Source organism: Pristiophorus japonicus, unplaced genomic scaffold (genome assembly GCF_044704955.1).
Source record: "Pristiophorus japonicus isolate sPriJap1 unplaced genomic scaffold, sPriJap1.hap1 HAP1_SCAFFOLD_45, whole genome shotgun sequence".
Lineage (NCBI taxonomy): Eukaryota > Metazoa > Chordata > Chondrichthyes > Pristiophoridae > Pristiophorus > Pristiophorus japonicus.
The window spans coordinates 2418894-2428852 of NW_027254352.1; the positions used below are offsets into that span (position 1 = coordinate 2418894).

The 9959-nt window shown below is 47.4% G+C and overlaps 1 non-coding gene across 1 annotated transcript; it reads left to right on the forward strand.

The window, feature by feature from the left end:
* The first annotated feature begins 6232 nt into the window (after nucleotides 1-6232).
* On the forward strand, nucleotides 6233-6305 carry trnak-cuu (transfer RNA lysine (anticodon CUU)). Its single transcript has one exon. It is a non-coding gene; the product is annotated as a tRNA-Lys (tRNA).
* The last annotated feature ends 3654 nt before the right edge of the window (nucleotides 6306-9959 follow it).

The following is a 9959-nucleotide window of genomic DNA, read 5'->3' on the forward strand; positions in this document are numbered from 1 at the left end:
GGCCCGCATAGTCTACGTGCACCCGCGACCACGGTTTGGTGGGCCAGGGCCAGGGGCTTAAGGGGTCCTCCCTGGTCTATTACTGCGTTGGGCACAAATGGTGCATCGACGGACGCAGAGCTCCAAGTCCCCCTCAATATCAGGCCACCAGACGTGGGATCTGGCTATGGCCTTCATCAGGACGATCCCTGGGTGCTCGCGATGGAGCTCCCGGACAAATGCCTCTCTACCTCGCAAGGGCATAACTACTCGGCTGCCCCACGTCAGGCAGTCTGCCTGTAGTGATAGTTCATGCATGCGCCTATGGGACGGTTTGATCTCCTCGGAGCAGGCATCACGAGCCTCTGCCCAGTCACCAGTTAAAAACATCCTTTGACGAAGGATAACGTGGGGTCGCTGGTCGTCCAAGCTCTGATTTGGCGAGCCGTCATGGGTGAACGTGTGGATTCAAAGGCATTGATTGCCATGACCATCTCACAGACCTGTTCGTCGGATTCTTCCGTTATCGCCAGGGATAGCATGCTAAGCGCGTCGGCACAGTTGTCTGCGCCTGGTGTGTGCCTTATTGTGTAGTAGTAAGACGCTAGCATGAGTGCCCACCGCTGAATGCGCGCCGAGTCGTTGGCGTTCATTGTCTTGCACTCGCATAGCAGGGACGTGAGGGGTTTGTGGTCAGTTTCTCACGCGAACTTGGCCCCGAAAACGTATTGGTGAATCTTTTTGACACCGTAAATGCACACGAGCGCCTCCTTCTCAACCATACAGTACCCGCGCTCCGCCCGAGAAAATGACCTGGAGGCATAAGCTATGGGTTGTAATTTATCCGCATCATTGACATGTTGTAAAACGCACCCGACCCCATACACTGACGCATCACATGTGAGAACGAGCTTTTTACTTGGATCAAATAAAACCAAAACACTGCTGGAACATAGAAGGTTGCATGCCTTATTGAAGACGCGTTCCTGGGTGTCCCCCCAAAGCCAATCGCACCCCATCCTGAGTAGCACATGGAGAGGCTCCAGCAGCGTGCTTAAGTTCTGCATAAAGTTCCCAAGTAATTGAATAGCCCGAGAAAGGCGCGCAGTTCTGAGACATTCCGGGGCCTAGGTGCCAGGCGAATTGCTTCTGTTTTGGATTCTGTTGGGCAGATTCCATCAGCGGCAATCCTTCTGCCCAAAAGCTCAACCTCGGGCGCGAGAAACAGACACATGGATTTCTTAACTCATAGGCCTACCCGATCCAATCGACTTAGTACTTCCTCCAAATTGCAGAGATGGGAGTAGGTGTCCCTGCCCGTGATAAGTATGCCGTCTTGAAATACAAGCGTCCCCGGGATGGACTTGAGCAGACGCTCCATGTTGCGCTGGAATATAGCAGCTGCCGACCTGATGCCGAATGGGCATCGATTGTACATTAAAATGCCTCGATATGTGTTGATGGTGGTGAGTAGCTTAGTCTCTTTGGTCAGGTCTTGCGTCATATACGCAGATGTGAGATCTAGTTTCGAGAAAAGATTTCCTCCAGCCAATGTGGCAAATAGATCCTCCGCTCTGGGCAGCGGGTACTGGTCCTGAAGTGAGGCTCTGTTTATGGTAGACTTATAATCCCCACAGATTCGTACGGATCCATCAGGCTTCATGACGGGGACGATGGGACTTGCCCCGTCGCTAAATTCCACGGTTGAGATAATGCCTTCCCGCAGAAGCCGGTCCAGTTCGTGTTCAATCTTTTCCCTCATCACATAAGGCACAGCTCTAGCCTTGTGATGGACCGGTCTGGCATCCTGTGTGACGTAGATTTTAACTTTCGCCCCTTTGAATGCTGAAAGAGATGTTCAAAACGACTTGAAACTGTTGAGCAGGAGGTCCGTTCCTCTGACGACATGGTGCGAACATCATCCCATTTCCAATTTAGTTTTGCCAGACAGCTTCTTGCCACCAATGCTGGGAGATCTCCGAGGATAATCCACATGGAAATCGGTTCACTGTCCCGTTGTGTGTGACAGAGAGCATGGCGCTGCCAAGGACTGAGTCGATTTCTTTGGTATAGGTCCTTAGTTTGGTGTCGATCCTCGTGAGTTTTGGTCTGTTGCTTTTGTGCGGCCACAGCTGTTCAAATTGTTGAACGCTCATGAGAGATTGACTAGCTCCCGTGTCCAGTTCCATGTTGACGGGTATCCCATTGAGTAGGACCCTCATCATTATTGGAGGCGTCTTGTTGTAAGAACAGTGGACATTGATCGTGTTGACCCGCTGTACCTCGGTGTCCCGGGCACTGACCCCACCTTCTTCTGGTCCGCTTTCCGACCTTTCTGATTCGTATACCAGCCGAGCTGCTGCGTTTTTGCACGTGAGCCAGGTGTCCTGTATTGTTGAAGTTTCTGCAAACAGCATACTGAAATCGACACCCCCTTGTTGAGTGCCTTCCCCCACATTTCTAGCACAGGCCGCTTCCATTGTTTCCGAAGGATGAGCTGCGTCTGGCTGATCTCTCTTGAGCTTCTCTCAGTTTGTAGTTGAATGCTCGCATTGTGGGTTGATGAGGTGTGAATGGCCGTTCATGTGGCCCTTGATGGCTTCTGGAGCCACTGCCTGATGTTGAAGGCCTGCTTTCCTGCCTTTTGTCTGGGTGTGGGGGTAGCGGCTTGTTTCACGCTGTGAACCACTTGTTCCGAATTTTTGTTAGTTGACGTACCCGCAGTGTAGATCAACCTTGTTTCTTCTTCTCCTGCCAAGAATGTCTGTGCGATCAGTGCTGCAGCCTCTAGAATCAAGTTCTTGGTCTCTATAAGCTTTCGGAATATGCCTGCGTGACCTACTCCTTCAATAAAAAAGTCTCTCAGTACTTCTCATTTAGTTCATTGGAGAACTCACATAAACTAGCCAACGTCTGAAGTTCCACCCAAAGTCGGGTATGCTCTGGTCCACACAGCGTCTGTAGTTGTAGATCCTGCGTCTGGCTATATGTAGGCTGCTCGCTGGCTTCAGGTGGTCTCTCACCAGTGTGCTCAACTCCTCAAACGACTTGCTTGCTGGTTTCTCGGGTGCCAGCAGGTCCTTCATTAAGGCGTATGTTTTCGAGCCACAGCTGGTCAAGAGATGGACTCTTCTCTTGTCTGCCTTAACGTCGCCCAACCAGTCTTTGTTTACATAGCTTTGCTGGAGCCTTTCTATAAAGTCCTCCCAATTGTCTTCAGAATTATATTCCTCAGCTGAGCCGTTGGTAGCCATTCTGTGGATTCTGTGATCCCGTAACTCGCCGCCACTGTAAAGTCCTGACCCTGCAGTACAGACTTACACGAGGCACATGCTGAAGTCAATGTCACTCTGGACCTGCATCTTTATTTCACAGCTTTTGAGTGCCATACTTGCCTGAGACCTGCATTTATATACCTGTGTGGAACAGGTATGCAGTTTCTCTTGCAAGTGGACCCCTGGTGGGAAAATATGCTTGTGTTAACAGGTCATATCTCGTTACAGTCATGAAAAGCATGGTAAGGTACAGTTATATTCAGTAGTGTGCAATAAATGATACTGCTCACCTGGGGCTCGCTTACCGTGTCGGAGTTCTGAGTAGAGCGCTTGCTTAGGGAGTCTCGTGTCGGGCATGTGGACAATGTGGCCCATCCAGCGGAACTGGTCGAGTGTGGTCAGTGCTTCAATGCTGGGGATGCTGGCCTGAGCGAGAACACTGATGTTGGTGCGTCTGTCCTCCCAGGGGATTTGCAGGATCTTGCGGACACAGCCCTGGTGTTATTTCTCCAGTGATTTGAGATGTCTGCTGTATATAGTCCATGTCTCGGAGCTTTACCACGGGGCAGGTATCACCACCGCCCTGCACACCATAAGCCTGGTGCCAGATTTGAGGTCCTGGTCTTCAAACACTTCCTCCTCATGTGATCGAAGGCTGTGCTGGCACACTGGAGGCGGTGTTGGACCTCGTCATCGATGTCTGCCCTTGCTGATAGTAGGTTCCCGAGGCGTGGAAGGTCAATGCTGTCGAAGGCCACACTTACAGCCTTCCTAAATATAGCACCCTCATTCTATTCTCTGAAAACAAGTTCCTGAATTCTCGGCTAGCTGTGCAGGTTTAGAGCTGTAGTTTTAACCGAAGATAGATTCTATCACAGTGTTTCCGTAGTGTAGTATTTATCACATTCGCCTCACACACGAAAGGTCCCCGGTCCGAAATCGGGCGGAAAGATCTTGAAAAGTTGAAAATGGGACGAATGGCTGACTCCAGTTCCTAACTCTTACGTTCTTATGATCTCGTGACCTTTCACAGGAGAATAAACTCTCCTCTGAACATGCATGAGAAAACTCCAGAAAATATTTCCCCCCGAGGTGCTTTCGCGTGTGAGGCGAACTGTTAACCGTTACACTGCAGCACCAGATTACCAAAATTAAACCCAATGAGATCGAGATAAAAGTTCCTCACATGCTCAGGGCAAAATATCTGATTGCCGGTCTACAAAAGAATGAACAAACTTTAGCACCAGGTCAGACGGAAATGTTAAGCGAGCAGGTGGACTGCTGAATCGTACTTTTAAGGAGTTGGTGGTGACAAAACAAATGGGTTCCGCTTAATTATTAAATATAAGAAATGGGACATAAACCCACATCTCCAGAGGAAATAGTGATCTGAACACAGCACCTTAGACCGCTTTGCCATCCTGCCTGTTCATTGCTGTATGTAGCCACCTGCAGGTTGATTTTGATCTTTTGTGTCCTGTCCCATGAAATAAATGAGGGCAGCAGGCGTATCTCTGCCTGACACCGGGGAAACAGTGAGACAGACCTTGGAGCAAGGTTCTGGTTATTGCCAAACAGCAAAGGAAATAATAATTCTGGAAGAAAAATATCCAAGACAACAGTGACCCCGAGGTGATTTGAATACACAGCCCTCTGATTATGAGACCAATTCAGCGAGCTGGAGATGTTCGTCTATATGAAGATTCTGCAATATAAGAGGCTTTAAAATCTCCGCCCATTCCCACCAGGTATCACAAGCAGCGCTCACCTGACAGGCACAATATGATTTCTTCTTAAACTTTTCTCTTGCTTTCACGGGAAACCATCATTAATTAACCCCTCACCTTCTGTTGCACAATCATACAAATGCTAACTCAGGGACACTCCATACTTCAATCATTTGTCCTGTGCTTTGCATCGCAACTCGAAAACCATATCCCATTTTATTCACTGTAATTTAGCTTTCTGGTTCAAAGTCTTTAGAGATCTGGGGCAACTTTTATCAACTTTAACAGCACCGTTTATTCCTATCGTGCGCACAAACTGCAATCAGTAGTGAAGATAATATCCCACCGTGCATATTTGCAGATTCAACGCAATAGGATTTCAAATAAAGTGAAAGAATTTTACACTGAAAAGATTTGCAAGTATGACTTGTATTTGTGTCTTTAATTAAAACTTGTGACGTCTGACTCCCGTTCATGCCACTGCTGAATAAGAAAGGAGGGTTTGACGTTGAACAGACTGCACTGCCCCTGATATTTGTCAGCTCATCCTTTATATTCAGTGGTTTCTCTTCCCTTTGATGGGCTGCAGTGTAGCGGATATCATGTTGGCATCACATGCAAAAGGTCCCCGGTGGATCTGTTTTCTCTCAGTCAAAGTGATCCATTTATTGGAGTGAAATAAAGAGCAATTAAGGAATAAGGGAACCCTTTTGCCTGGAGAATAAATCGCAAATAAAAACAGCAAATGCTGGAAATCTCAGCAGGTCAGGCAGCATTTTCCGGGATACTAAACTCACCTCCGATTGTTCATCCACAGAAAGTATAAACATAATGTTTCTGCCCGGGATTGAACTAGGGACCTTTTGCATGTAAAGCAAACGTGATAACCACGTTCCAAGTTTCAACAGCAATTTTCAACATCTGGGGCGAAGCCAACAGGCGCCTGGCTGCAATGAGCGATAAAAACCTGGGTTGAGCAGAAGCCCGGCTAGCTCAGTCAGTAGAGTCTCAGACTTTTGATCGCAAGGTCGTGGGTCCGTGCCTCACGTTGGGTGATTACGTTTCTTTTAATTTAATGCAGCTTTCATGGAAAAACATCAATAATTAACCCACAATCTTCTTTTGCACAATAAAGAAATGCTCACTGAAGGAACTCCACAATTCAAGTCTGTGAGATACTCAATCATGATTTCACTCATCATTAATCCACCCACAACATTTGACATACGTCAAGGATCACACATTTGCCAAGCCCGGCTAGCTCAGTCGGTAGAGCATGAGACTCTTAATCTCAGAGTCGTGGATTCAATCCCCACGTTGGGCGAATAAGCTTTGTTAGACTTTTATGTTGCTTTCACGGGAAAACATCATTAATGAACTGATCAATTGGAGAGGCTGGGTCTGTTTCCATTGGAACAGAGTATTTGTCCTCCAGGATCGATTGTTTCCTTGCTGAATCACAATAACCAGACCCTTTCTCTCCCTTTGGATGTTCGGGGGTCTCTCGTACATTCCCAGTCGTGTGATCGCCCCTTTTCTGTTCTCCAATTCAATCCATATGGCCTCGTTCAAAAATCTGTCTATCTCCACCTTAAATATATTCAATGACCCAGCCTGCACAGCTCTCTGGGGCAGAGAGCTCCAAAGATTCACCACTCCCTGAGAGAAGAAATTCCTCCTCATCTCCCTTTAAATGGGCGACCCTTAAACCTTCAGGAAATAAAGGGTTATGGGGATCAGCCATGATCGTATTGAATGGTGGAGCAGGCTCGAGGGACCATGTGGCCTACTCCTGCTGCGACTTCTTATGTTCTTATGACCCCTTAATCTGAAACTGTGCCCCCAAGTTCTAGATTCCCCCACAAGGGGCAAAATAGAAAAATAGAAAATAGGTGCAGTAGTAGGCCATTCGGCCGTTAAGCCTGCACCGCCATTCACTATGATCACAGCTGATCATTCCCTCAGTACCCCTTTCCTGCTTTCTCTCCATACCCCTTGATCCTTTTAGCCATAAGGGACATATCGAACTCCTTTTTGAATGTGTGGGTTAATTCCCGTGAAAGTAACATAAAAGTTTAAGGAAAATAATTCATGCAAGGTGGGGCTCGAACGCATGAACTTAAAATTAAAAATCTCATGTTCCACAGACTGAGCTAGCCAGGCTTGCCCACATGTACTTTATCGATGATGACCCCCAGGATGTTGATGTGTCTTCTTCAATGGAACATATGAAACAGGAGCAGGAGTCGGCCAGACGGCCCCTCGAGCCTGCTCCACCATTTATTAAGATCATGGCTGATCCGATCATAGACTCAGCTCCACTTCCCCGCCCGCTGTCCACAACTCCTTAACCCCTTATTTTTTAAGAAACTGTCTATTTCTGTCCTAAATATATTCGATTTCCCAGTTTCCACAGCTCTCTGGGACAGTGAATTCCACAGATTTACAACCCTCTGAGAGAAGAAATTCATCCTCATCTCAGTTATAAATGGGCGGCCCCTTATTCTAAGATCATGCCCCTAGTTCTAGTCTCCCCCATCGGTGGAAACCTCCTCTCTGCATCCACTGAAAGTGAAAATAAATTCACATGGACTCTGGTAAGGTAATAGAGACAACTTTATTGCTAACAGAGCTCTGGGAGAAGAGTTGATATCCAGCGATCTCCCCGAGTGCCTTGTGCCGCGGGGTGATAAGCAGTTTATAGGGGGCATAATACAATCATTTAACTTCATTTACATACAACCAATCGATCCATATGGCAACGCAATTCATTTACATTCAACTTTTTAGTCCAAGTGAAGCCTGATAGCATGGTGCGAGTTTGGGGGCCCTTCCTCTTCATCTTCTTTTGTGGTTAGTTATTCTGTTGCAAAGCTTTCGATGAAACAGTGGCCTGCACCTGGCAAGGAGTCACTTGTTGCTGCAGAGTTCATATCAGGGACAGCAGATAGGCTTCTTGGTACAAAGTTAATTTCGTGGTGGCTTACCCCATCATGCTTTGCTATGTCTGAAAATCCACTCCAACACCGTCATTCTATTCTCGAAGAACCAGCTCCTGAAGTAACGGCCAGTTGTGTAGGTTAAAGATCTGGTTATATGCCTAAGATTACTTTAACCACAACGTTTCTGTAGTTTAGCGGTTATCACATTTGCATCACACGCGCAAAGTCCCTGGTTCAAGCCCAGGCGGAAACATTTTTTTGGAGGCTATTTTTGCTGCAAAGAATTGAACAAAAGTCGCCCAAGGTTCCTTGTCGCATGAGCAGTGAATATTTTAAACCAGTCTCCTAAATACAGAGTGTATAAAGTCAGATAGGGGAGAAAACTTCATCAATATTTCAAGCTCCATAAATAATTAACATAAGAACATAAGAAATAGGAACAGGAGTCGGCCATTCGGTCTCTCATCCCGCTCCTCCATTCAATAAGATCATGGCTGCTCTGAGCATGGACTCTGAGTTGAGGGATTCGGGGGCCTGTTCTCTCTCCCCTGAGAAGGTTCACGTTCTACAATCCAGCCTCTAAAAGGCACCACTCTGTGTACAGTACATGCCGGGTTTGAGTCCTGAGGATGAGTCATCCGCCTAAGCCAGAGGTCGAGGTCATGAATGCTTGGCTCACGGAGATGGCCTTCTGCAGTGTGACTGTGGTATCATCTGACAGTAGCTTATGAAGGAGGCCCTCGTGGCCGATTCCGATGACAAAGATATCCCGCAGTGCTTCGGTGAGGTGGTCACCAAAATCCCACGGTGCCGCCAGCCTCCTGAGGTCTGCAGCATATTTCGTGATCTCCTGGCCTTCGGGCCATCGGTGTGTATACAAACGGTGTCTGGCAGTGAGGATGGTCTCTTTGGGCTTGAGTTGTTGTTGATCAATGTTACAAGCTCCTCGTACATCTTGGTCATTGTCTTCGCTGGTGCCAGCAAGCCCCAGACGAGGCCATAGACGGTGGGCCCACAACTGGTTAGCAGGATAGCTCTCCAATTATCAGCCAGTGTGTCCGGGTTGTCACCTGCTAGATCGTTTGCTGTGAAGAAATGGTCGAGCCTCTACACAATGGCTTCCCAATCATCACCATCGCTGAACTTTTGCAAAGTACCAAGGTTAGCCATTTTCGTGTGAAGGTCCGTAATCTCGTCGCCAATTGTGAAACCTTCAGCTGCTCTGATAATGACTCCACGAGACAATGTGTCGTGCTTGAACTGAAGTGACCTTAGTCCTTTTTTGATAACCACAGAGTGAGGATCACACCTGGTGGCCTACCTTTTATATTCGGCCGGCACAGGTAAGCTACAAGTCTCCCAGTGCTGTGCCATCTGGTGCACACCTTGTAATAGTACAAGCAATAACCATGAAGGACACATGACAGATGTCACTGCGGAACCGTTTCTCTCACTCAAAGTTAGACACACTACCGTGGGTACCACTAGGTCTAGGTAGGTAGCCATTGACATTCAGGTTCATATATAAATATATATAAATATAACGACATGTATTGTAACTGTTCCCTGGTGGTCGAGGGGTTAAGATCCAGCGCACTAACCTCGTTTCAATACTCAATCAATTAATTGCATAAAAATAATTGAGGTCTGTGAGACGATTAATAATTGCTGCGATCACCATGAATACCAATACTTTCTGTGATAGACCGAGCTTGCAGAATATCTGGCTTCTCCTGGCCTTTGCCAGGCACGTGTTCGTGGTTTAATTTTGTAAACTGGGTGAGTTCGCTGATCGCGGGGAGACGGTAGGAGCCTCTGTGGCCCCTCTGTGAAGATGTGGAAGTGAACACGGTGGCTGGGTGAGAAAGCAGGAAAGGTGTATTGAGCGAAATTTTAAACGATGATCTTATTGAATGACGGTGCACTCCCGAAGTGCAGATTGGCCCACTCCTGCACCTATTTTCTCTGTTTCTCTATGTCTATGTTCACCTGCTCCCAGTGTGGGAAGGGAGGTACTTATTAGAGCTATCTGCTGA